This window comes from Petaurus breviceps, unplaced genomic scaffold (genome assembly GCF_028583685.1).
Source record: "Petaurus breviceps papuanus isolate PSGF00001 unplaced genomic scaffold, PetGlider_PUasm1.0 229, whole genome shotgun sequence".
Taxonomy (NCBI): Eukaryota; Metazoa; Chordata; class Mammalia; order Diprotodontia; family Petauridae; genus Petaurus; species Petaurus breviceps.
In genome coordinates, this window is record NW_027185903.1 from 4,561,765 (window position 1) to 4,584,908 (window position 23,144).

A 23,144-nucleotide genomic window follows, 5' to 3' on the forward strand; every position below is an offset into this window, starting at 1 on the left:
CCCTAGACCGCCTCTCTGCGCTTCGGTTGGGTCTTCTACTCCCTCTCCCCCTCTCCCCCCCCCTCCCTCTCTCCCCCCCCCCCCCTCAGACGTGTGCTCCCCCCCCCCCGTCCCCAGTGTTCAGCACAGTATATTACACATAGGAGGGCTTTAACCAATATTTGTTAGGGAGAAAAAAAGCTTTGAAAGAACTCTGATTGATCAACACAATGACCAAGCACAATTCCAGAGGACTTATGATGAACTATACTATGCATCAGATAGCATGGTGATAGACTCGTGGCATTTACTGAGACGTTTACTATTTGGACATGGACTGTGTGAGAATTTGCTTTGTTTGAGTATACATATTTGTTACAGGGGTTTTGTTTTGGTTTGTTTTAATTGGGGTGGGGGAGGAGGTGGAGAGAAAGTAGATTTTCACTAATGGAAAAAATAAAATTAAAGTAAAAAGCTTAACGTTTGTTGAACTGAATGACCACTTGAGTGTGTCTTAGAGGGGTTGTTGCTCAGGTATGGGTTGGATGGGATGGCCTCCAAGCCCCCTTCTACCCTGAGAGTCTGTGTTTCTATTACTCCATGGATTGAAGTGGGAGACAAAGGGGCATGACAGGGAGCAAGAGCAGGGGTTTACTGGAAGTTGCCCGAGAGATGGGTAGGAGCACATTATGAAGGCCAGAGAAGGGTGCACAGGTCAGACTTTCTGAGGTAAGGCAGGCTGTGGAGATGAGGAACACCCTGGGGAATTGTAAGGAGAGCAATAGAGGATGTTTGGGGGACTATGGTAAACATCAGTACTTGTGATATTGCTAGTCTCTAGTCTGGACAGAAAGGCGATCTGTCAGGTAGATGGACAAGGAGAGGATGGAAAGGAATGCATGATCTAATGACAGAACGGGGTAGGGAAGAAGAAGAGTGCACACCTTACCTTCTGGGTTGGCTTGTGTAGCATCCTTGGTGTTCTCCTCCATGAACAGGAGATCAGTTGGTTAGCTGTAAGAGGAAAGGGCTCATTTTAGCATGGACAGAAACTCTTTGCATCAATAGCTTTCACATTGGTCGGTCTCTGCAGCATTGTGGAGTAAAGCAGACTCATCATGGTTTTACCAGATCTCTCACTCATGAGAGGGGCATGAGAACTCCTTGAGCACTGGAATGGCTTTTGTCTTTGTATCTTCAGTTCTTAACATACTGCCTGGCACACAGGAAGCACTTAATAGATGCTTGTTGAAAAGAGACCAGGTTCAGTGATATGGTTTAACAATATTCTTGCTGAATAAATTTGAAATAAATTTGGTGTTGGGGGGTCTTTGATACGATTAACTGACCAGATTAAGTTTGGGTCCAAAGCAGACAAAATGGCATGCCATTTTACAAGAGACCCCTGATTTGATACTACAGTGTTATTACATGTCCTTCATGGCAAAACAATTCCAAGCTGGAAATATGGGTGGGGGAGGAACTGGCTGTAATCTGGAGCTAACCTTCGGGAGTGCTGAGTATTATGGTATTTCAGCTGCTCTCAGCCTCTTCCTCTCAGGAAAGGTTAATCTTTTCATTCATTCAATAGTTATCTATTCACTGTGTACTTCAAGCTTATCATTTTTCATGGTCTTAAAGAGTGCTTAATATCTGCATTAATACTTCTACTCCCAAAAGCATATTGATTCTTCACCTATTTCAAGAACTATAAGATAAGAATAATAGCAACAATTCAAATATATATATATATATAATGATTTAAGGTTCATCAAGTATGAGCTCTCTCAGAATGTAATAAAGCCCCAAATTAGCTATTGTATTTGCAACTCTTAGTAAATTTTAAGTTGCTATACCATCAACAGCTATCAATTATTATTATAGCTATTACACGGTACAAACAATTTTGCATCAGTTTTACAGGTGAGGAAAAAAGAGTCACAGAAAGGATAAAGACCTTGCCATAGGTCAAATACTCCCCTCTCTTCCTAACTTCCCTATTTTGGTAGAGGACACAGCCACTAATACTAATCTCCCAGGATCATCACCTAGGAGTCATCCTCCCCTCTTCTTCCTCAATCACCCCCTTCATTCCCTCAGCTGCTATGTCCTTGTCTACTCTACAGCCTCTCTCCTGAATCTCTCTACCCCCTTCTTTCTACATACATGGCTACTATTCTGATTCAGAACCTCATTGACTTTTGGTTAGACTATTAATTGTAAGAGCCATCCAGTTGGGCTCCCTACCTTAAGTCTTTCCTCTTTCCAATTCATCCTCAGCTGCCAAATTGATATTCCTTAAGTCAAAGTCTGATCATGACACTCTCCTGCTCGAGAAACCATTGTTCCTTCTAGGATAAATTCAAATTATTCTGTTTGATACTCAAGTCCTTTATAATCTGGATCAGACTCACTTTTACAAGCTTATTGTGTATTATTCCTTTCCATACATTCAGTGGTCCAGCCAAACCAACTTACTTACTGTTCCCCATTCATTTCCCACCTCCTTCTCTGTGTATAGACTTGACCCTCAATGCCCTCCTTACCTCTTATTCTCAGAACCCTGAGCCTCTTTGCAGGCTCAGTTTTTAAGTGCCACTTCCAGTGCTAGGTTTTTCCCTGTCCTTCCAGTGGGTCTCCCAGATTCCTTTGTATATAGTTTATATTGATCTGAGTGCATGTTATTTCCAATGCAAACTCCTTGATGGCAGGGAATTTTTTTTATTTTTGTTTCTATTGTTAGCTTAGTGCTGGCACATAATAGGCACCTAATAATACTTGTTGAATTGAATGTGTCAGAACTGAGATTCAAACCAAGGTCTTTTCTGAATCAAAGATCAATGTTTCAGCCATGACACTAGCAAGCATGAAAATATACTTGTATCTAAAAATAGAATTTTTTTAGTCTGCATTTAACTGTGTCTGAAACTGCTTATTTAGAAAGTAAACACCAGGGTACCAGGTTATCCTTAAATTTGCATTTGGAATTAACATAAAGCTTTTGAAACCAACAGTCCTTAAACATGACAAGTGTTCCCTTAGCAAATTCATTAACTAGGATTATTTTAACTCTCTGTTTAAGCTGGACTCCTGTGTACTTATTAAAAAAAAGTTTGCCACTTGATTATACACTAGCTTGCTCTTGATCTTCCCAACAGATTTTTAAATTGAGGGCAAAGAGGGTGTCTTTTGTTTCTTTTGTATTCTCTCTACCAGAGGTGACAAATACTCTCCCTGGCCCTAGTCCACAGTACTCTGGAGTGGAGTCTGAACAAGATTAAAATGGTACAAGTTTAATAAAAGTAAAAATTTAAAAAAACATAATTGGAAAATATTAAAAAATAAACAAAAATACAGTGGAACATAGATAATGCTAATCTGTGGTCTTCTAAGTCAATATCTGGCAGTAGGGATCCTTATGTATGGTTTAGTCACCACCATTTCTATTTGAGTTCGACACCACTGCTCTATATGACAATGAAGGTACAGAGGACATGCCTCCATATGTGTATATGTATGTATGTATATGTATAAGCATATATATGTATTTATAGATGTATATATACATACTTATCTATTAACTGATAATCAGTGGTTTGAACCAACCTACTTGGCAGGGTAGAAAGGTGAAAAAGCACCAAATTATAGTTTTAGAGCTGTAAAGGAACCTAGAGATTATCTCATGCAACTGGCATGATGAAGACAGGACCATGATGTTGCTTGCCCATGTGGCAGAGCTAGGATTGGGACAAAGTCCTGTTGGTAGAACTGTGAACTAATCAAGCCATTCTGGAAAATAATTTGGAACTAAGTCCCCAAAGTCATTAAACTGTGCATACTCTTTGACTCAGCAATACCACCACTAGACCTGTATACTCCAAAGAGATCAAAGAAAGAGGAAAAGGACCCAAATGTACAAAAATATTTAGAGCAGATTTTTTTGTAGTAGTAAAACCAAAGGGAATGCCAATCTATTGAGAAATGGCTAAACAAATCTTATGAATATTACTATACCATAAGAAATGGCAAAATATACAGTTTCAAAAGAAACTTGAAAGACTTCTATGAACTGATGCAGACTGAAGTGAGCAGAACCAGAAGAATTCATACAATGACAACATTATTTAAAAAAACACTTTGAAAGACTTTAGAACTCTGTTTAATTCAACAATGAGTCATAATTACAGAGGCCTGAAGATGGATTTTGTTAGCCCCCTCTTGACAGAGAGATGACAGAGTCAAAATGCAGAATGAGATATACATTTTGGGATATAGCCAATGAGGGAATTTGTTTTGTTTGATGTGAGACTTTTCTTTTTTTTTTTACTTGTTTAATGGGGTGGGAGGGAGAACAAATAAATGATTGTTAATTAGAAAAAAATAATAAAATTAAATTTAGGGAAAATGCTTGTTGAATTGAATTCATGGGAAATATGACAATATTCTATTTGCTAAAATGCTAGAAGGGAAGCAATTAGAATTCATTCTTCATGATATAAGCATCACATATATTGTCAATCCTACTCTAATGTTTCATCAGTGTATAGAAGTGATTGTGAATTTTCAGGGGATATGCTAGTAGAACACAGGTTCTGACAGGTCCTACTGCTGTTAGGATGGCTTCTGACCTAGGAGGGGACCTTTGATGGACTGTGTATCTCTCCTCTGAGGACCAGTCTAGTGAAGGGAGGATCATTGGTTGATTTCAGGCTGATAAATACTGTGTCTGAGATCTATATTGCTGGAGGAAATACCCACACCAATAACAGATGAAATCACAATCCTTGAAGTATATCATAACATCCCAAATGTCTTTTTGTAGAATTTGGTTAATATCAATCTCAATTTTTTTTTGCATTTTGAGAATTCTTTTCTTTTATATTTAGTGCTTTTGATTATTCCTGTCCTCCCCCCTCACCCCAGTTTCCCTAAAATAAAAACATTTCTTGTAGACACTGATATTCATTGAAGGATAGTATGAAGTTGTGAATAATATACTGCCATGCATGTCCAAAGAAGCAAAATGTTATGTCACTCCAAGAGCTTTGGAAAGACATATATTAAGGGTACATAGGAAGCATCATATTGCTGATATAAAAAATTATATGTGATGGGAAAAGCAGGTAGGTTCTTCAATAGTGAGAGTGAGGAAGAAGAGAAGAATGTTTTATGTGCTGAATAGCAGTATGAATTTTATGGGAAGGTCTCTGGCATGTTGGCTAGCTCCACTTTGGAAGATATCACAAAAGTACATGGATAAGCATTACACAGGATGAGGTTGCAATCTGAAACATCATAGGGAACATTCACTTTGCTAAAATAACAGCTCTGTCAAAGGGCTGGGATAAAATGAATTACCAAGTGTATTTTTTTTGGACTTTAGTGGGTATATTATAACACAGCAGACTACTGCCCAAGAGCATTATGTGCCAATTACATTCCAGGCACTTTGATAGGTAATGGGGACACAAATACAAAGCTGAGATAGTCTCCTCTTCTAGGACTTTATACAGGAATTGGAAAATATTTTAAGAAAAACAGGAAAATACAGAAAACCTTGAGTTAAGTGACCTGCTAGGAGTCTAATTAAAATCGATTATAAGCTATAGTGGGTAAACATTTGTCTAACTTGAAGTAAAAAAAAAAAAACTATTATATTGCCAATAAAGATCGATTACCATTGGATCATTTTGATAGTTGATGGGCAGTGGCCTGCAAAAGGTCAGATGGTATAGAACAGGTCATGTACTATTGATGTCTTCATGAAGCCAATATGGACAAATGACTACTTTTCTTCCCTTCTTCTCAAGAAGTTCTTCCTTCAAGAAGTGAAGGAAGAGATGGCTGGACGTGAATAAAGAAGATTTTTGTAATCGAAGGGAGGGCAATAAATAAGAAGTTATGGAAAGAAACCTACAGAAGCTTCATTGGATGAAAACACAAGGAATGGAAGGGAACTAGGAGAGAGAAGGAGTTAGCATGGATAGTAGTGGACTGTGGTAAAGCTTTAAAACCATGAGTGAATGGTGCAGACTTGATGTTGAGACTCTCCTTTGAGGGATGGGGAAAAAATAAAAAGAAGTTTTTAGCTGTCCAGGGCCTTGAAGCAGGACAAAATTCATGGACTGCAGGTTAGGAGATGAAACTTGAGCTAGGTGTTCAAAGACAATAGTTCAGCATGTGGGAAAGGGAAGGAAAAATGAAGCCTTGGAGAGATGATGGAGGAAGGACTAGCATCACTCAGTGGTTGTATGACTGAGGTGGTGCAGAGAGAGTACAAATGATTTATGTCTCTGGATGTAGAGAGAAGTCAGAGACGAAAGACGGAAGCGTTACCATTGCTATTTAAATGATAAGCTACTACTTCCAACTTTATTCATTCCTACAGGAATCTACTGAGAAAATTTGGGAATCCCATGCCATTCTTTTTTTTTTTTAAGCAATCGGGGTTAAGTAACTTGCTCAAGGTTACACGGCCAGTTATTTCTGGGTGTGGTGCTGAGAACCTGAGCCCAGATTTGATCCAGGTCATCCCTGGAGCTGGTGCTCTTACTCGCTGAGTCACCTCGCCTCCCCAGCTCCCATGCCATTCTTAATATTCATCCCCAAACTCCTCCAGTCCTCAGTGTAGTACATCATCTGACCTTAGGTCTATGGCATTTCTGATGACCAATTCTTTTTTTTTTAAAAGCAATTGGGGTTAAGTAACTTGCTCAAGGTTACACGGCCAGTTATTTCTGGGTGTGGTGCTAAGTGTCTGAGCCCAGATTAGATCCCCAGGTCATCCCAACACTGGGGCCGGTGCTCTTACTCACTGAGCCACCTGGCCACCCCCGATGACCAGTTCTGGATGATGTATATAGCATGGAACATCTTCTAGAGGGGAGAGTTAAAACCAAAGTTGGATCAGGGGACTGAAAACTACAATAGTGATTGATCGTAACCTATCAATAATCAATATTGATCATAATTGATCATAACAAGTGCTTGAAGATTTTCAAATGAATTTGCACACATTATCTCATTTGGTCTTCCCAATATTACTGAGAGGTTGGGGCTATTATCATACCTGTTTTATTACATAGTAATTGGTGTTGATGTTAAGATTCAGACATAGGTGTTTCCTCACTATGGCTGCCAAGTGTACCTCCCACTACATGATATGGTTATTTGAATTAGCTGGTTGATTAAAGGCAACTGTTGACCTTGCATTTGAATGGTGGCTTTGGCTTGTCAAAGCACAATTTTATAAGGGGGGAGTAGGGAATAAACGTTTATATAGCACCTACTCTATGCTAGGTATTGTACTAAGTGCTTTTCAAATATTATCTTATTTGATCCTCACAATAACCCTAGGAAGTAGATACTATTATTATTCCCATTTTAAAGTTGAGAAAACTGAGCAAACAGAAATTAAATTACTTGCTCAGAGTTACACAGCTCAATTAGTAAGTATCTGGGGTCAGTTTTGATCTCAGGTCTTCCTGCCTCTAAGACCAGAGTTCTGTCCATTGTACTACCTAGCTGCCTCTACTAATACTATAACTTACTATACTGTAAGTCATTTTATGCCTTTTGGCCTTAGTTTTCTTAGCTACAAAACATTCTCTATTTTTCCTTCTAACCTTATCCATCCAGAACTCTTTGGTCCTCTCAATAGCAGGAAGGGTCTGGTAAAGTATTTTCAGGGTGACAAGGCACTGGTAGAACCCAGTTCTTATGATTCCGAGCTCTTCACTATTCTTTTGGCTCAAATTGACTGCCTGAGAATTACTCTCCATAATTGGAGCAGGGATCTTGTTTGTACTCCTCCAGATGGGAAAAGGGGTTCTAATGCACCTCATGATACGATCCTGGGTCTTTTCCATAAGCCATAGCCCATCTCTACAATTGCCTGATAACACTTGGGATAGATGGAAAGGAAATGTATTCCTGACCACATAAAAGGATGGAAATCTTTTCAGGCTGGATTTTCCATGCTTGATAGCAGATAGGAATAATCAAATGGTTAGGTCATTCCAGTCTATTGCTACAGCCAGGACCTACTGGTCACCAAAAGATGGCTATTGGTTCTGGCAATATTAGCCAAATACCGTACCAAAATGGTTCTAGTAAATGGTCCTAGACACTCAAACTTTTTGATTATGCTGACTTTGCTGCCATGAACTCAGCTCCACTTCACAAGAAGGGTCAGGAGGCATGGCAACAGGAAGTACTTTACTTGTTTAAGAGAAAACTCTTTTCTCTTAAGAAAGGAGCTGTCCATGATTTTAAGTTTATTTTTTTTTAAAGTAATTCCCAGTTGATTGCAGTACTAAGTACTTTCTTTAAAGCTAACCTAACCCTGACCCTCAAATCCTCATAAAACAGTTTCAATAAAAGCGTATGATTAAGTATATGAGGTCACTAATGCTATAAGAAAGTAAAATAACATAGTTTTAATTAAAATAGCAGATTATTATGTTCTCAGTAATCTGAAGCCAAGAATACCTTTCAAAGTGTAAAAACGGAATAGTTCCTGGTCTTAGTATCCAGGGTTGAAGGCTAATTAATATATCAAGTTCAAAACACTCATATTCCGGGAAAAGGACCTACATGTACAAAAATATTTATAGCAGCTTTTTCTGTGGTGGCCAAGGACTAGAAATTGAGGGGATTCCCATAAATTGGGGAATAACTCAACATGTTGTGGTATATGAATGTAATGGAATACTATTGTGCTATAAGAAATGATGAACAGGCAGACTTCAGAAAAACCTGGAAAGACATATGAACTGATTCTGAGTGAAATGAACAGAACTAGGAGAACACTGTACACAGTAATAGCCACAGTGTGTGATGAATGCGAGAAAGAACCTACAACAATTCCAAAGGACTCATGATGGAAAATGCCATCCACCTCCAGAGAAAGAACTATGGAGTCTGAATACAGAACACAGCAGATTATTTTCTTTCTTTCTTAAAAAATTTTTTTTCTTTCTCGTGGTTCCCCCTATTTGTTTTGGTTCTTCTATACAACATGACTAATGTGAAAGTATGTTTAATGGGAATGTAAGTGTGGAGTTTATATTGCATTGCATTCGGTCTTGGGGAGGGAAGAGGAACAGGAGAGAAGAGAGAGGGGAGAGGGACAGTGAATGTTGAAAACTAAAAATAAATAAGTTAACTTAAAAAAAACCCTCAAATGCTCATATTCCAAGAAAAATAAGAAAATGTAGATAACCTTTGAGTTAGGTGGTATAGACCCCTCCCCAAAATAATTTTGAACCTGCCAAGACCTGAGAAAGACCCAAAACCTGAATTGACCAATCAGGAGAGGAGTTTTGGCCCACTCTGAACTTAACCTATCATAATGCTTTTTGTGCTCTGGCATAACAGATATGCTTTGCTTTCTGAGTGAACTCAAAATGTCCCTTCCTGTGTCAACAAGTACAAGGCCAGATGAAGCTGAACAGGAGCATTCTTCTATTTATGACTACCAAGGACAAGGCACCTTGAACCAGACACTTAGTTGAATAATGAGATTTTTCTTATGTTATATTATGTCATGTTAATAGTGGTAAAAGAAACACAGACATCCTGGATCTATAATTTCAAATGACACTTTGAAATTCTCCTATCTTATTGTATTTACAATCTATTTACTTATGAAATTCCTTTCTCATATCATGGTTAGCTATTATTTTGGCTGACATAGGTATCCTGAGCCGGGAAGGAAGGGGATGGAGGGGTGAGAGGAAATTGCTCTAAAGATATAAGGTCTGCTTTGTCCATCCTTGGGCTTATTTATCCAATGAGCTCTCATGCATGTCTCTATATCAATGTTCCTCAAGCTTTGAGAGAAGTAAATCCTCATATTCAACCTAATTTTATTTGTCTAAGAACTAACTTAGCAATGACAATCGCTGGCTAGGAGTCTGATTTAGGTCCTTAGAAAACAAAGACAGAACAAAACAGTCCCTGCCTTCAGTGAGTTTATTATATCCTACTGGATGGAAACCTCAGATAAGTGTATATGTACATATGTATGTTTTTGGGAAGCAGACCTGTGATGTCATTTGAATTCCCTCTATACCACTAGAAATTAACAACTTTGTGTATGTGAGTGTGTGTGTGAGTGTGAGCATATTATTTATAGTCCTTAGACTCAGGTCTTTGTCTCAGACTAATTATCTATACACTTCTCCATTCTGCCTTTGCATCCACTGACTTACTTGTTGACTTGTACATGATATGCACAAAACCAATACAAATATTTGCATTTTAAGGACAGGTAGGTAGCACAGTGGATAGAGGGTTAGACCTGGAGTCAAGAAGACCTGAGTTCAGATCTGACCTTAGACAATAAGCTGTGTGACCCTGGGCAAGTCACTTAACCCTATTTGCCTTATCTGTAAAATGAGTTGAAGAAGGAAGTGACAAATCACTTCAGTATCTTTTTCCAAGAAAACCCCAAACGAGGTCACAAGAGTTAGATGTGACTGAAAGATGACTAAATAACAGCAAAAATACAAGTAATTTCAGAGATGGCAAGGGGAACACTAGCATCTGGAGGGTGCATTGAGATCAGGAAAGGTCTCTTAAAGAAAGCAACAATTCAACTGTGGTTTAAAGGAAGTTAGGGATGCTATCATGTAGAGGTGAAGAGGGACAGCATTCTAGTCATGAAGGAAACAGCTTTTAGTAAGGCACTAAGGTGGGAGATGGAATGTTGTCAAATGAGATAATATTTATAAAGCACTTAGCACAGTGTTTGACAACATAATAGGTGTTATATAAATGTTAAGTATTATTATTATTTTTATGTGTATTAGGAGGTTCACTAGCATCTACACTTTCCCATGAAGGTTTTATTCATAGGGTACAGAGTCCCTGGTTTCTCAGGACACAATAGGGGAAACAGTGCTTGAAAACACTTGTAGGCTCATATTTAGGCAAGATTGGAATAGGTTTGGCTACCCTGAGTAGGTGCTGACTAAACTTTAGCCCCAGGACCTATTTCATGACCCACATTGTCCTCCTTCCAATTCTTTTCCCTTTCCCTACTGCCCTGCTGTTCTCTACTCCATGAAATTGCACATGAATACTCTTAATCAAAGACCTGAATGAGAAGGTATGAGTCAGTAAGGATGCTTGAAACAGTAGGTAATGACCCTTTGATTAGAAGTTTCATTCAACTGGTCGTGTAACCTTGAGCAAGTTACTTAACCCCGATTGCTTTATTAAAAAAAAAAAAGAAGTTTCATTCAATGGAAATCATTGCATATTAGCTACGGGGATCTATGTTCTCTACCCTGCCTGCCTCTTGAAACTGTTGCTCTTTGGAAATTTAGAGATTATTTTCTTGGCATTTTTCATAATAATGATGATGATAGTAATAATAATAACAATAACAGCAACAACAATAATAACTCAGCTTTCCACGGCTATTTAAGATGTGCCAAAGTGCTTTCTTCACAATAACCCTTTGAGGTAGGTAAATGAATACCCTTAATCAAAGACTAAAGGAGAATGTATGAGTCAGTAAGGATGCTGAAGCAGTAGGGCTTGGCCCTTTGAAAAGAAGGTTCATTCAATGAAAACCATTGCATATTAGCTATGGAGATCCATGTTCTCAACCGGGCTTGCCTCTCTAAATTGCTTCCCTTTGGAAATTTAGAGACTGTGTTCTTGGTCCTTGGCATAACAACAGAAACAACTCAGTTTTTTTTATGGCTATTTAAGATTTGCAAAGTGCTTTCTTTATAATGACTTTTTGAGGTAGGTAATACAAGTATGCTCGATTCCTCCATTTAAAAACAATAAAACTGGGGTGGCCAGGTAGCACAGCTAGTAAGAGCACCAGCCCCAGTGTCGAGATGACCTGGGGATCGAATCTGGGCTCAGATACTTAGCACCACACCCAGAAATAACTGGCTGTGTAACCTTGAGCAAGTTACTTAACCCCGATTGCTTAAAAAAAAAAAGAAAAAAACCCAATAAAACTAAGGCTTGAACAAGGCAAGTGACTTGCTCAGCCTCACAGGTTATTGAGTATTGGAATCAAGATTCAAATCCAGATCTTGCCTGCTTCCAAGTCCAACCCTCTTTCCACTGACTTAATCTCTTGACGAAAACTCCAGTTTCAGGACTTTCCTCCTTCTATGTTTTGAAGCAGCTAATCAACAAGAGAGCAGAACCAAGGTGGGCAAGGGAGAGAGTTCTGATCCTTTGTACTTTTAAAAGAAACCAGATGAAGAGTGCTTTGAAAACTGAAAAAGTAAGATACAAGTGCTAAGTATTGTTATCATCATTATTCATCCAACCGGTAATTATGATAATAATACAAATTGTTACATTGCCAGTAATTCCCAATCATTAAGTTCACCATTTTGATAAATAATAATAAACAACCAAGACATTCTTTCCCTCCATTCTGTTTCTTCTTTCCTTTTCCTTTACTCTCCCACAAATCATCTTTTCTCTCTGTTTAGTTATTTTCCTTTTGCTCTCTATTTTTACCAAATACATCTGGTTTGATAATCTTACACTTATTTCCTTAAATTCTTATTCACTAAATACGGCAACTAGGCAGTGTGTGTTTCTGATGTCTTCTTTGGTAAGTAACACCCCATTGCTTCAAACAGAGCACCATGGACAAATCCTCTAAAGCAGTTTCAATCTTTGGTCCATTTGCCTTGGAAAAAAAAGTGAACAGGTGAGGCTGGATGGTCCTGGATAAAGGTGTAGATGTGTGGAATAATCACTTTTGCATGTCATGTCATCATGCTTTGAAGGAAGCCCTGGTCAATGGTCAATGAAAAAAATTTACTGTGGGAGTCAAGGAGCTAATAGATAATATTAATTTATTTTCTGATCATTGTTCTTACTTTTTAATTAATAAAGACTATGAAGCAACCAGATTGAAATGTGGAAAGCTAGCAAATAGAGCTCAGAGTGATGAGGATCAGTTTTAGTGATCAGAAGGCCCCTTTGCCAGGTATGTAGTAAAGAGATGAGACCATTGAATTGAAATCACAATTCAGATTCTCAACTTAGAGGATGATTCTCATTCTTAACTAGACATCGCATTGGTCATTTGCTCTTCCCCCAATTAAGTACCAGAAAATTTTGTTTTGGCATCAGGGAACCCCAGCATTGGGTAATGTGGGCAGAATTCTTGGAACTCTTACTCAGCTCTCCTTGTCTTCAGCCCAGAAAGTTAAAGAGAAATGACATGAAGATAATAGGATCTGGGCTATGGCCACTGATAAATGTGAGGGTTTGGAAGGTCAATTCATTTCAGGCAAGGATAAGAGGATTTGGAACTGGAAGCCCAGAAATCATGGTAGATTTCCAGGCAACTTGACCATAGTTGAAGCCTCTAGTAAGGTAAGGGTGACTTTTACAGAGTCAGTAAGATGTGCCTCCATTTTCTAGGTGCCTGGTCATAGATGTAGAGCTGAAAAGAACCTTAAATGCTATTAGTTAAAAAAACCCTAATTTTATAGAATGGGCACTGAAGATTAGTGGCTTGCCCAAAGTCACACAGCTGGTAAATGTCTGAGGCTAGTTTTGAACCAGGTCTTCTGGAGAACAAGTTCAGTGCCCTCTAAAACAAACAACCCCTAGCAAAGAAATCTGTTCCAACTTTTCTCCCACTCCCCACCTCCTTTTACCCATCCAAACTTGGCTTTGATTCAGAAAAGTAAGAAGCACCCAAAATGCAAGGGATGGGAGTTGGAACTGAATTCTTTATACAAATAGTATCCCCCTCCTGAAGCAACTTCCCAATGAGGGCCTGGCACTCACCCAGAAAGGTGCTGAACCCGAGATCCAGGGAAATCTTGCTCAATTTTCAGTCAGGGCACACAAAAACATGGTGATTTCCCCTGGGGCAGACAGTAAGGCCGAGGCAGCTGTGCCACCTGTGTTCTTGCCCACACTCAGGAGGGCAGGGGGCTGAGTTTGCCAGGCTCTCTGTCTGTGCCTGGTGGGGCTCGTGCTTGGCTCTGAACATTGTTACTGACCAGTTTGCGCAGCATTAATGAGTAGCGACGTGTTTGCTGATTATCCCTTGGCAAGCAGACTCTTCAGGCAGACTAATATTTGCCTTATGATTTAGAAGAGCCTCTCTTAAAAACAAAACAAAACAAAAGCACATATGTACACTTCATTTCCTCAGCTGCTAAACCACATCCGTGGGATCTGGGGGTGTACTTTGCGGCTGTAGGGGTTGTTTGTTTGTGGGTTTTATTTTGCAGTTCCCCTGAAACAAGCAAACAACCAGATTGGAAACAGCTGTGCTTTCAGTGGAGTCAAAACTATAGGACAGGGGAGGAGCAGGTGTGGGGAAAGGAATCCAGGAGTCTGTATTCCTTGCTTAGTGAGTGTCATGTGTGATGACCATCTGTTCTTAATGAACATTTATCTCCACATTTGCTGGGACTCTACTGCCTCATTAGGCTGCATTGGGCTGTTTTTCCTCCTGGGTAATAGTTCTCCATCCCCTCACTCACCTTGGCCAGGATCTGTCTCTTTGAAGGGGTGGGGGCAGAAAGTCAACTCCTGTGCTGTAGGGTCCCTGCTGCTTGTCTATATTCTACACAAATTCAATGGAACAAATTTGTATCTCAAAAGTTCTGTAGAGGGTGGCTAAGTGGCACAGTGAATAGAGTACCTGTCCTGGAGTCAGGAGGACCTGAGTTCAAATCTGGACTCAGACACTTAACACTCACTAGCCATGTGACCTTGGGCAAGTCACTTAACCCTAATTGGCCTCCAAAAAGCAAAGAAAAAGTTCTGTAGAGTGAGAAGTCTGGTTTCATTATCTAGGCAAATGTAATGGGGCTTTCTTCAGATCAATGTGGGTGGTGGATTTGTCCCTGAATATGATTTTTGGGGGTGTGTGGGGTAACCTCATTCCTATTCCCCTCACCCCACCTCTTCCAATCTGCACACACTCTCCATACATCACAACAAATGAGAAATGCTTTCCTGGTTCTCATATTGGATAAAAAAAGAATAGAAGAAACTGAATCTTTAGTGAGCTCCTAAGGTCACTATAAAATGAAGAACTTCCTCCCTTCCACCTGTACCTGTTTTGGGAAGATGACTGGACTCTTGAAACCTGGAGAGTGTTATAGGAGACAGTGACCAGAATGGGAGAAGGTTCTCTGGGTCATGCCCCATGATGACTGGTTGGAATTAAAGACTTGTGTATCGGGGAGGAGTGGGGAGGAGTATGATAGTGAATCTTAAGTAACTGAAAGGTTTTCATGTAGAACAAGGATTCAACTTTTTTTTCTTGACCCAAGAAGGAAAAACTGAGAAAAGTGGGTAGTAGAAGTTCCAAGAAGGAAGAATTGAGAGAAGTGGGTAGCAGAAGTTTCAGTCTGATATAAGGGGAAATTTCCTAACAATTAGAGTTATCTAAAAGAAGAATGGGCCACCTCAGGAGGGGATTCCTCCTCCTTGAAGTGCTTTGTCTGAAGGCTAAATGACTACTTATTAGGGGGGGCAGGTATTTTAGAGGATGCTATTATTTGGGTGAAGGTTGAGTTAAATATATAGACTCCCCAGTCTCTTCCAAAACTGAGATTCTGTGATGCTGTCTGAGGTCTAGTTTTTTTTTTCCAATTTAGTTCTTTTTAAAATTTTCTAGTCTTTGGTTGGTAGTTTATAAAAGTCTTTGTTTAAAAAATAGTGGCAACTTAAAATTTTTTTGAATCAATTTGGTTGTATAATCTTATAGCATGGTGTGGTTGATAAAGGTCTGGACTAGAGGTCAGAAAGACCTGGGTTCGAATCATATCTCTTACACATAAGTACAATTCACTCTACTTTTCAGGACCTCAGTCAATATCCCAAAATGATGTTATAGAAAAGTTGCCAATTGTATCATGGGAGAGGCTTCCAATAAAGGAGCTGCCCACATCAATGAGATGATGTGTGTATATCTATGTGTATATATGTATGTGTGTATGTATATATGCATAGATGTATGTACCCACATATAAGATTATAGGTATGTATATATGGGTGTGTATATATGTATATATAAATGTGTGACCACAATTATGTGTGTGTGTTCACATTGCATATACTCCTTTTATTTATCAAGAAAAATAATTTACATAGTTTCTATTTCTGGGCTTGGGGCATTCACCTCTCTACCACCCCACCTACTATGACCCCTGACTTTCTCTGCCTCTCCATTCCCTGGGAACCTCAGGGAACACAGTATTATACTTTCAATTGAAAAAAAGTTAAATGAGTCCTAAAATGGGATGTGACAAATAACCTGATTTGTTATATTCAACTATTTAATAACAATAATAGCTAATATTTATGCAGTGCTTACCACGTATCAGATAATGTGCTAAGTGCTTTACAGTTATCTCATTTGATCCTCACAGCAGTCCTGGGAGGTAGGGACAATTATCATCCCCATTTTATAGATGAGGAAACTGAGACAAGCAGAGGGTAAGTGACTTCCTGAGGGTCTGAGGCTGGATTTGAATGCAGGTCTTCTTGACTCCAGACCCAGTGCTCTACCCACTAGGTGCAAAGCCAAAATCATCGCCCAAGAAAGCCCATAAGCCATCATCTGATGAGATCAGGAGTTCCCACAAGTCAGAGGACAAAAGATACTTGATCATTTCTTAGCACAATAAAACAAACATATGAATTAATTCCCTCCTAATGTTCTCAACAGAGGCAGTGTGGCTAGAGAGCTGGTCTCAGGGCCAAGAAGATCTAGGTTTAAGACATGACTCTGCCATATATTGGCAATGTGACTGTGGGTAAGTCACCTAACCTTTTGGTGCCTGAGGCAACTCAGCAAGACTATGAGCTTCAGAGTCATCTGCATTGGTAGAGGGAGTTTTCTCACTGGGAATTCTCTAACCAATGAAATCACAGGTCCAGACTAGAACATACAATTTTTCTAAGCACTATGGTTCCTTCTTCCTGTACCACCAATATCAGAGCTAAACAAAATGACAACTGATATCTATGTTGTCAGGTTTTTTACTATTCAAAAACAATAATAACCATTGAAGAAGGCATCTGAATTAAATATTGGAACATTCCATTCAAAAGCTTACAGATGTATGTGTACATGGAATATTCCACACTCATAAAGGCAAATACCTCCAATTGTAGTAGTGGAAAATCACCTCATTCACAGCATTGGGTACAGGGCCAAATCTTCCATTTTTTTGACCTAAGAATATAAACTTTGCAAGTATAAAGCTTTTCTGATTTTGCACCATAGGGATACCTCTTGAAATTTGGTGGTGATCATTACATCTCAGGATAAATGGACATGAAAGGAATATCTCATGTGAAGCACATATACACAGAATTTCTTTGTTTTTGATCTAAGGAAAAAAAAATTTTGAGTGAGAAGAGTGAGGAGAATAGTTAGTCTCAGATAATGTAAGGCAGGTCAAGGTGAACTCTATCTTCGTGTTCTTCCATTGTGTGGGAGGGACTGATTGGCTGGGAATTCTGGAGTTTACATGAACTATGTTGTGGTGGCATTCTCATTCCAGACCAGGCTTTGCTGATAAAAACTAACACAACAAAGTCATTTAACTATTTAGTTCTGTTCCTTCCTACCCCTTGTGAATAGTCACACTTGTTCATTAATCATGGAGATAATTATTCCAGTATCAGTATATTAGCCTGCCAGGTCCTTGGAGATGATCTAGTCTGACCCAGAGCTAATCCTCTTTACAAAACTCATGACAAAGGGTCATTTAGCTTCCACCTGAAGGCCTTCACATTGCTATTTACACTTTGGGACAGGTCTAACTACTGGGATTTCCCACTCCCCTTCCATATATCAAGCTAAAACTTGCTTCTGTGACTTCTCATTGGTTCTAATTTGTCCCTCTTGGGATCATGTCTAATCTTTGTTCCACATGAAAATCCTTTGAGCTCAGGAAGACAGCCATCATGACCTCCCTAAATCTTTAATTCTCCAAGCTAAACATCCCTGGTTATTTCACCATCTTGGCCAGCCTTTCTCTGATCACAAGACAGTTTATTAATATGCTTCCAAAAATGTGGTGCCTAAAAAATGAATATAATGCTCTATCCACTAACTGCCAATTCAAAGTTGGGGTCTGACCAGGGCAGAGCACAGCAGGACTGTCACCTTTTAATAACCTGTACAATACACAGTTGTTAATGGGGGGAGGGGGTAATAGTTCGCTAAGTCTTTTGGCTACTATCTTACACTGCAGATTCATATTAAGTATTGTAGCTCACAAATTCCAGGCATTTTCATATCAACTGTTATCTAGATGTATCTTCCCTGAAATTGTTTTTTAAGCCCAAATGTAGGCTTTACTCCCTATCAAATTTTTTAAAAATTAGAAACCTGACAGACATCAACAAAATGGTCATTTTTACATAAAAGAATATGAAGTCACGAGTCTCTATTAACATGCAATTCATTTTTAAAATACGTACTAAACTTTACACCTTACCACAGATACTTCCCTGCTTGTCTGTGTTCCCTCCCAAACTTCCTTCTGTTCTCTTCTGTGTACTATATTTTAAAGTGTGTCATTGACACTCTTTTCCTTTCTTGGGAGGGCATCATCACTATCATTTCATCCCCTGTTCCCCCATAACTCTCTCCCACATCCTAATTGAATTTCTTCTTATTAGATTCAGTCTATCCTTCTAGTCTGTCAAGATCTTTTTGGATCCCATTTCTGTCATCCAATGTACCATATACTCCTTTGAGCTTGTCATCAATAGATTTATTTAAGTCACTGATAAAAACTGTTGAACATAAGAAAGCCAAAGAAAGAGCCTTATATCCCTCCACTAAAGACCCCTCAAAGTTGAAATCAATCAATTAATTGTTAATTTGGGGAACATTTATTCAGCTAATTCTAATTAAAACCACTTCTACTGTAATCCAGCTTATACATCTTTGTCTTGTCCCTAAAGTTATCATAAGAGACTTAGTCAAATGCCTCACTGAAAGCTTATGTGTTCTTCTTGATCTAATGATCTGGAAGCCTTGCTTAAAAAAATGTAAATGAGATTAGTCTGGCATGACCTGTTTTTGATGCAAGTGTGCTGGCTCTTTGCAATCACTTTGCAATCTTTGCTTCCTTGTCTAAACTTTCACAAACCATCCTTTCAATAATGCATTCTAGAATTTTGCCAGGAATTGAAATCAGGCTCCCTAGTCTATTGTTAGAACAAATTACCTTTGTTCCTTTTAAAAGAATCAGGGTGACATTTTCTCTTTTCCAGTCCTGATATACCACTACCATTTCCCAAAATTATTTAAAAAGTCAGTGACTGTGGCTCAGCTATAATAGCCACATTTTTTTTTCTTTAACCGAAATTGTAGTTTATTCGGATCTGGGAAGAGGGGAGCTAAGAGCTTTCTTGCGTTTGTATTGTCTGGTAGTTTTTTTTTTTTTGTTCTATCCTTTGCAATCTGAAGATCATTATTCTTTGGTAAAGAAAACAGAAATAAATTCAATAGTTCTGCTTCCTCTTTTTCTTATATTACCCTCCTTCTATTCTTACCAACCATAAGCAAACTTTCTGATCTTTCTGTTACCCCCATCACAGCTTTACCAAAGCCCTTTAATTGTTTAAGGACTTTTTTGGGACACTATTCTTATAAGATCTTGCCATTCTCTTGTGTTCATTCTCAGCTTTCTGTGCTCCCTTTTACTTCTTGTATATATATATATATATATATGTATATAACCTTTACAAATTTGAATTTCTCTGTGAACTCACTAGACAATCAATCACCAAACATTTATTAAACACCTGTCTATCTTGCATCTAGTCACTTTTATTCCTACTTATCATTATTTGGGACTACCTTACCAGAATTTCCTCCTTGAGAGCCTCTTTAGCCAATTTCCTTTTTAGAGCCTCAGGTCTCTCTAACCTATTTCAAAACTTTTTGAAATTCTCTCTTCTAAAAATATAGTTATATGTGAGACATGCCAGGCATTAACTACCACAAATCCTGAGACAGCATGATCACTTCCTTAAAAGGTTCTTATCTTTTCCACAGTAGCAAACAATTTTTCCTTGGTCAAAATTAGGTCAAGAAATAGCAAATCTATCTCATTATTTCTTTTACCTCCTGAAAAATGAAATTATAAGCAAGGAAAGCCAAAATCCGTCAACTGTTCTGGTTTTTTTCAAAGACACCTTCAGTAAACATACAGGTAGCTATTTATCTGTGACAGATATAAGATCTATGTTTGAAAGGTATCATCCAATATCTCCAGCTGACCTGGTGGCCTAGAAAATTCTCTCACAACATTATACCTTCTGTTTTTTTTTCATCTTCTAAATTTCAGTGTTTACTACCACATTTCTCTCTTCTCCCTTTTCTAAATTCATGGATCTTTGCACTGGTGAATGAATCACTACTTGATATGCAATGATATCCTACCACTTCTTTTTAATTTCTTCCTTTTGAACTAGGTATATTCTTCTGTTCCTGAAGCCTGGTCATGAGTTATATCCTACCACAGCTAGGGATACCTATAAGTACACATTTACCTTGTCATGTTACCATATCTATTACATGCATCTCACTTTATTACCTGTACTCCATGTAACATGTAAGATCACAAGTATTGTTTCTGCCCTCTATCCTCATGATTATTTTTCTAGGAGTTACTGATTACTTTTATTGCTATTATAAGTAAAGGGAATGTAATTTTTTTCTTAGTTAAGAAAGGAATTTAAGATATGCAATACTGCTATCTGCTTTTTGATTAAGAATAGAGAATATACCATTCTATTCAATAAAAGCAACAAATAACTTCAGTCTTTTATTAGAATCAATAGAGGGAGAAAGAAGAGTAAGAAAAGAGGGAAAAAAGAAGGAAGGAAAAAGAAAAAAGGGTGAGAGGTACAAAGAAATTGACAAAGTTTACCACCAGGAACTTCTTGTTTCCCATATGCCTCATGGAATTGTGGTCTGCTACTTTACAGACTGGTCTCACCTAGGAATTGGTTGCCACAGGATTATGAAAGAATTAAAGGAAGCTAAAGCTGGGATAGCACAAAGCCTGAGCTTAAGGTTCACTTAATTCTAATGTGTTCTTTTTTGCTGTCCTACTTGCTAACCTCCTGGCTTTTGACCACTTGCTTGGATTTTGGATGACTCTACCCAGGTGATCCTATGATCATACCTGCAGGCAGCCAAGGTACTCACCAGGCCCTGACTTATTGCTGGTCTTGTTTGTTCTGAAGTAGACACTTATGAGTATTGAATAGTATGTTATTGACCTCCAGACCTCCAAAGGATGCTGGAATTCAGCCATGCTACCAGCCTCCTACTGTGTGGTTAACTTGGCCAATGTACCTAATATCTAGGGCTGTTGGTTGCCTATAGGCCATGGAGACAGTGATAACTAGACGAAGCAAGACAGAGAAATAGGTAGAAAAAGACTATTCTGTGTAAAACCATATTCTGAATAAAGACTCTGGATGATTCACTGTTAGACCATCAATAATTTTTTTTGCTTTTTTTTGGAGGGGGAAGATAGGGCAGTTGGGGTTAAGTGACTTGCCCAAGGTCACGTGGCTAGGTTTTTTTTTTTTTTTGCATGTGTTAAGTATCTGAGGCTAGATTTGAACTCAGGTCCTCCTGACTGCAGGGCTGGTGCTCTATTCACTGCACCACCTAGCCACCCCAATAATATTTTTGTTTGTTTTTTTGCTTTTTGGAGGGCAATTGGGGTTAAGTGACTTGCCCAAGGTCACACAGCTAGTAAGTGTTAAGTGTCTGAAGCTAGATTTGAATTCAGGTCCTCCTGACTCCAGGGCCAGTGTTCTATTCACTGCGCCACCTAGCTGCTCCCCCCCGCAATAATTAAAAAAATTATAAATACCCTATTGATTAAAATATGAAAGTAGATATGAAAGAAATGGTGTTCTCTCTGAAACCAGAAGACCTGGGCTTGAATCCTACTTCTGATACTATCTGGATAGACTTTGGCATGGTGGCTTATCTCTTTGGGCTACAGTTTCTTTATCTGTTGAAATTGGGGACAGGTGAACTAGATGATATCCAGAATATCTTCTAAAAGTTTTTGGAATAACACGAATTACCCACAAAACAGAATTAAGAAGAATATTCTATCCTCTTATCCCCTTCCTTCCCACTCTGAAGGGCACCTGTAGTAAAGTTTTGATTGCAGCTGCTTAGGAGCATTTATTCCTTCCAGCCACTAGGGGACTACATAAGCACATTCAAGAAATAGTCCTTTATGATTCACTATAGCACTGGGTAGAAACTGGCTCATTAATCTTCTGATTCAATCAAACAAGCAGGAAAAATTATTCTGAATCTCTTATTACTCCAAATGCTTTTAGCTTCAGTTTATGATCCTCTTACTGCTCAGCCTAGAACAATCCTTTTAAAACAATTATGAGAGTTATGAATGGCCTTCTAAGTCTAATACCAATTTGTCAGTATTATTATGAATTTGCGATGGAATTTGGACCAAAGGGTCAGTCATCCCTAAGGAAATAGTCTACGTAATGGATTGAGTAGTTCCTCCAGCCATTTGAATCATCAGTGGATAATACTAGCCATATCTATTATAATTGAATGAAAAGGTCTCTTTCAACCTGATTGTTCAGGATTTCACATTTTTCTATTTGTTCTCCACTACTTTTGAATGGGTTAACTGATTTGGACAGAATTGTGCATGTAACTAAAATGTATCAAGCTATGCCTTGAGTTCGCTATATGGTTTAGGTCATTTAAAAACAAAATGGTTACATTTCAAAATTCTAGAAGATATACATTTTGGAAACATTTAATGAATTTCAATGAGATTTGGTTGGTAGATCATTGGTAGATAGACAGAGAGACATATAGGTAAATAGTTGTTAAAGTACTACTTATTACCCTAGTTATTACATTGAGGGAGGGACAGCATGGTTCCCAGAACCAATAATAATACTACATATGTGCATATTTTAAATTCAGTTCAATTTGACATTTATAAAATACCTACCATGTGTAACTTACTTCTATTTAGAAGGGTGTGTGTGTGTGTGTGTGTGTGTGTGTGTGTGTATACACACACCCCCCACACACATAGATATGATTAGATAGATAGATAGATAGATAGATAGATAGATAGATAGATAGATAGATA

General features: G+C 38.4%; 1 protein-coding gene across 4 annotated transcripts in view; it reads right to left on the reverse strand.

Moving 5' to 3' along the window:
- PRLR (prolactin receptor) overlaps positions 1-23,144 on the reverse strand; it is a 213,176-nt gene that overhangs the window by 74,732 nt on the left and 115,300 nt on the right. For all 4 annotated transcript variants that reach the window (XM_069096125.1, XM_069096123.1, XM_069096122.1 and 1 more), the window contains one exon: positions 929-993. The gene's annotated coding sequence lies outside the window, so the exon portion shown is untranslated. The remainder of the gene's footprint in view (positions 1-928; positions 994-23,144) is intronic.